Raw genomic sequence first — 6,000 nt, 5'->3', positions numbered from 1 at the left:
TCCATCCTTTTCTCTAGCTTTCCTCCTCCTGCCATGGCCCTCCTTTTGTCATTTTTACCTTTTACATTATCAAGATTACCAATTTGTATTCTGTTCTGCTACCACAGTCAAGTCTTCCTTGCAAGCCAAAAAAGCAACTTTTGTGTTATTAGGCGTGTGCAAATGCTCGCCCAAGTTATGTGCTTGAAATATTTTCACTTCTTTACTGAGCCAAATGATATAAACTCAGCACCGGTAGGAGGATTTCTTTTCTTACAGTTTAGAAATTTGTAAGAAAGTCAAATGGAGTTCTCTTTTCTTATAATATAGAAATTTTTTAAAACCATTATGTACTTGAGTTTGCCACATATTTAGATATATTTTTCTTGTGGAGTTTTATTTTTAAGTTTCTAAATGCCTCTCTCTCTCTCTCTCTCTCCCTTTTTCTTAAAGCACTGGCTTTGACAAATTCTATTCCATCATACCATCTGTCTTAGACCAGGTTGTTATAACAGCATATCACACACTGGGTGGCTTAAACAACAAAAACTTATTTCTCACAGTTCTGGAGGCTGGAAGTCCAAGATCTGGGTGCCAGTGCCATTGGGTTCTGTTGAGGGCCCTCTTCCAGGCTGCAGATTGCAACTTCTTATAGTATCCTTAATGGTAGAGAGCACAGAGAGAGGAAGCAAGCTCTCATGACTCTTATAAGGGCACTAATCCCATTCTCTACCCTCATGACCTTATCTAATCCTAATAACCTCCCCAAGACTCCAACTCTTAATACCATCCTGCTGAGGGGTAGGATTTCAACATAGGAATTTTGGAGGACACAAACATTCTGTCCATACACCATCTTTTCCATCAAGATCACCCTCTCAAAGACCTCCCTTTCGTCCAGAGAACTCCATCCTCCTACTTCTACAGGAATTGCTTTTTTCCTAGACCTGCACTACAGCTATCATTCTGGAAACACCAGGACTTTCCTTAACTGCCCTTTTGTATTGCATCTACTGTTTCCTGAATCCCATAACTTCTTGTTTCTTGGTTCTCTCCCTCATTTTGCAAAAAGAGATCAAGAAACTTCTTAACAATAGTATAAAACATTTGAGATATGCATGTCTCAAAGTATCTCAGTTTTGTTAACACATTTGATAATTTGCCTGGGTATAGTATTCAAGTATAACCAGAACAGTGCAATTTTCAACTGGTTTTGTCCAACCCTGTCTTGATATATTCATGTTACCAACATCCCAAAAAATATCTTAGGTACACCATCAGAGAGTGGATAATCCACCCATACGAATGAGTGCCCCATCAAACTGTACACTCAATGGATGATGACCAGCTATTGACAAAAAGGGTGGAGTTTCTCACTAGAGACTGCAGCCAGTGTGGACAGCCCAGCACCAAATCAGTTTCCAGGCAACCAAGTGACATCTGTCATAAAAGCTTTCCCCATCCTGCCAATTCCTCTCTTAGAGTTTTCTTCATTCCTTTCTGAAGTGGTCCCTTTGCCTTTTTCTTCCCTTTCCTGGTCCATATTTTATCTAGGCTTTAGAGTGGAAAAACTAGCCCTTCAAGCATGCAGATGTATCTTTCCATCTGGTCCTCTGTCCAAAGGCTTTTTCCTTTTAATTTTATAGTCTTTGTTGCTGCTTCCAAAGTGGGTGACTCATGCCTATCTGAGTAGAACTGAGTGGAAGAAAATGGACCCTAGGGGTTCACATGAGTAGGTAAAGAGGTTAAAGAAACACACAGGAAATATACAGATTCATAGTCCAAGACAGTCCACAACAGATTGGAAATTATTTGCTCTTAGACCTTTGAGAGCATAGCTCCATTGCTTTCCAGCACCCACTGTTACTAATAAGAAATCAGATGCTAGTTTGGCTTGTTCTTTTGTGGCTGACTTGTTTTTACTTTCTGGAAGATTTGAAGATGTTCTCTTTATGCTTGGTGTTCTGAAATTTCATAGTAACATGTTTAGGAATAAGTATTTTTAAATTCTTGAATTAGGTATTTAATAGATCTTTTCAATTGGAAGATTTGTGACCACATAGCTTTAAAAGATTTCATTATTTCTTTGCTAATTTCGTCTTCTTCATGGTCTCTGTGCTCTCTTGAAAGTTGATTTGTTGAATGATAGACTTGCTGAATTAGTCGTCTCAACTTTTTAAAATTTTTTATTGTAAAATATACAAAACATAAAGTTGTCTCAACTTTTATCTCATTTTAAAATTTCTGTCTTTTTGTTCTAAGGTTTGAGCAATGTCCTTGACTTTTCCATTCTTCTATTACATTTTAAAAAATATTAGTAATTAATCATTTCTAATGGTTCATTCTGTTTTTTGATTGCTCCTTATTTATAGTATCTTCACCTTGGTTTAAGGATAGCTAATCTCTCTGAGGATTTTCATTAAAATTGCTTTGTTTCCTGAATTATTTCTGTTTTTCCAATTACTTATCTTGGTCTCACTTTCTTGTTGCTGGTTTTCTTCTTATGCCTGGTAATCCTAAGCTGTCTGTTCATACAGAAGAAGGAGAGACTGAGTAGCTAGCGTGGCTTTCTTCTGCCATAATGTAAGAAGGACTCTTCAAGGTGACACTCTGCATGGGGTGACACTGAGCAGGCAGGGCTGTGGCTCATAGTCTTTGCTCTCAGGTGAGCAGGGTAGGGGCTGCCCATCAGGCTATGGATCCTCCCAAGCAGCTGAATGAAAAGGGTTTCACCCACAGACGCCATCATCCACTCTAGAAACCTTAGCTTCTGTCATTTAGTTCATGTGGAGCTAGATAGCTCAAATGGTTCAAGTTTGAAAATACAGACAGATCTTCCTGGACTTATGAGGGGGTTACATCCTGATAAACCCATAGTAAGTTGAAACTATCAGAAGTCAAAAATGCATTTAATACCCCTAACCGACTAAACATCATAGCTTAGCGTAGCCTGAACATGCTCAAAGCACTTACATTAGCCTACAGTTGCACAAAATCATCTAACACAAAGCCTGTTTTATAATAAAGTGTTGAACATTTCTTGTCATTTATTGAATACTGTACTGAAATCGAAAAACTGAACAATTGTCTGGATAGAGTGGTTGTATCAGTTGTTTACCTTCATGACTGGGAGCTGTGTTCCTGCCCTCACCAGCATCATGAGAGAGTACTGCACTGCATATTGCTAGCCCAGGAAAAGATCACAATTCAAAATTTGAAGTATGGTTCCTACTGAATGTGTATTGCTTTCACGCCATTGTAAAGTAAAAAAATCCTCAATTGGGGACTGTCTTTGTAAACCAATGGAATTTTTCAGTGTAGCTGCTTTGTTTTAAATTAGTGAGTTTTAAACCATTTTTATTCTTTTAATTGGACTGAAGACAGTTTTAAAATTTTGAATATGAATTTACTTGCAATAGGAAATATTGCAGAACTAGAGTGTGTAGATGTATGAATGGTTTTAATGCCATAACTGATTTCTTTACAGAAGGACTCACCTGTGTATTGGGCTACTACAGCTTTTCAAGTAGACATTTTCTTAGTAATTAAACTCAAATTCTGGAGTTCTTACCCCCTTTCACTTTTATTTGGATGTTGTTTCATGGTATATGCCTAGCTTTTTAATATCTCCAAGTTAAAACATTATATATACTATATATATATATACATATATACACACACACGCATTTATATGTGTGTATATATATATATACTATCACCAATTAGTCAATGTAGACTTGGGTAGTTCCAATGGTTCTGCTTAAAAAAGAAATAAAACTCTGGTACCTCCAAATGAGAAAACATTTCCCAGTCTCTCCACTTTTCCTTTCCTCCTCCTTCCTTCCTACATAGAAGTTTAATAATGGTTCAGAAAATGTCTATTCAATCAACTCTTTTTAACATCCATTACAGGAATCCTGAATCCTATCCAACATTATCTTGTTTCTACATTGCAAAATTTAAGGCGCTAGGATCTTTGTGGCCTAAAATTGGTAAACTGTCCTTTTGCTTATCTGGGTTGCCTCAACTTAAGTCCTAGGTTTTAACTTTGGGTAGATTCCAGGGCATATCTCATCTTTTCCTTCCCGGGGTTACTCTGGAACCTGAAGAGTAGCCCCCACTAGCTCCATAGAGTAACCTGTTGTTGTCTCCTTCGGGATCAGCCTGGACCAGCACGACTCTCAATACAGCGAGTGAAGTTAAACAACCTCAGACTCTTCCAGCAGAATCTTAAGACTCTCCTCGTTCAGGTGAGATCCCCAGTTTTCTGGAGATGGCAGAAGCCCAGGCTGGGATTCTGCATGCCTTCAGATTGCTGCAGAGCCCCACAAATGCCCCACGAAGGTCACGACGGGAGTCTGCTGTCTCTCCAGGGTGGAGGCTGAATGCTGAGCTCACACTTTCCATGCAGAAACCCTAACGGTGCCCCGGTAGCCAAGAGCTAGCGGCCTCTGCTTCAGCCCAGGAGACCCACAAGCTCGAAGTAGAGTTAAGGGTCCAAGGTCAGGGGAAGGTGATGTCTGGACCTCTCATAGAGGCTCCCACCCCTTGATGCCCTCACCGCATACATCTCTTACGGAATCTACGCATTTGTCACCGGCAAAGCCCACTGGAGTCCCTGGGAAAAATAAAATGGAACCTAGGTGAGAAGGCCTAACCTCCTCTTTTGGGCTTCGTGTAGTTTCACTTGCCTTAGGGGGCCGCGTGCAGAGGCCTTGCATCTAACAAGGATTAGAGTTCCCAACGCAGAACCGCAGCACCTGACACCTCGACTCCCGCGGGCCGTGTGGAAAAGCGCTGCCCGGGACACTGCTATGCAACACGGGCGGCGGGCCCTGCGCAGAGACCTGCACGGCGCACTTCCGTCTGGAGCCTGTGAGCAACACGCATGCTCTAGACCCAGGAGAACTCCGCCCCCTCCCCACCCCCCAAAATGAGATCCTGTAAAGCAGCCCCGCCCACGGCCTGTCCCAAACGGAGCTGGGTCTTCTTACTGGCTGGAATGGCGGGGGGCAGCAGCAGGACCCTTGTAGGGGACAGGTTAGGGAGGGTCGGTAACAGGCTGCGTGGTCCTGTTTATCTGTTTTTTTGTTTTTCGGGGTTTTTTTACATTCTGTTTTGTTGCCCTGCCCTGATCCTTCCTTTCCGGATGGTAGTTTCATTCCAGGCTAAAGGTTTCAGAACTCGAGTCCCCAGCTCCTTTACCCTAGTAACCTAAAGAGGGCAACCGGCCTCTAGGGGTTATATTAAGTGCTTGTTCCCTTTTTCCTGCCGTTTACTAGAATTTACCCAAATACCAGTAAGTTAGGTGCAAAATCATGTACCTTCATGCAATAGATGTTCAGTTCAACAAATATAAACATTTTAATAGAACAAATTGAAGTAAATTCTCTAACTGGTCTCTGTGCTGTGCCTCCAAAGAGTGGCCCGGTGGACCTATGTCCCCATCTGCATGTCCTTGCTCAGCCTCTGCTTTACCCTCCTAACCCCGCAGCTGCCCCTAGCCCTTCCTCTCAGTCTAGGATACAAGCCTTCACCTAATGGGTGACTGGTGATGGACACATGGTAACCAGGGGAGAAGACAGACAAGGACAAGAAGGAGGGTGGCAACTCTAAAGCAACCGACGATACCCCTGTAATGACGTTTGAAAGTGGCTCAGCCCAGCTCAGTATCAGAACCACGCTAAGGAAGAGATGGGTTGTGAATTTATTACTGTCTTCTCAAATACAAGCTGGGATAGCTTGAAAATCTGAAGAAATGTAAGTGTACTCAGATATGTTGCCCACCTATTGGGAGTGTCAGGAGGTTACTCTTAAGAAATTGAAATAAGGTAGCTGGCGCACAGTTAAACTATAAGATCAACACAGCTTAGCACAGAATACAGAACCTAGAATATGCAAAGCCTTTTAAAAGACAATGCCTCCCCCACCCCCAGTCCCAGTCCACAGAGACAGAAACCTGACTGATGTTAAGCTGAATCAAAGAAATAATATGAAAATCAGGGACATGGTGATCAGCTT

This window comes from Phocoena sinus, chromosome 9, assembly GCF_008692025.1.
Source record: "Phocoena sinus isolate mPhoSin1 chromosome 9, mPhoSin1.pri, whole genome shotgun sequence".
NCBI classification, from domain to species: Eukaryota; Metazoa; Chordata; class Mammalia; order Artiodactyla; family Phocoenidae; genus Phocoena; species Phocoena sinus.
Note: the sequence above shows the minus strand (reverse complement) of the source record.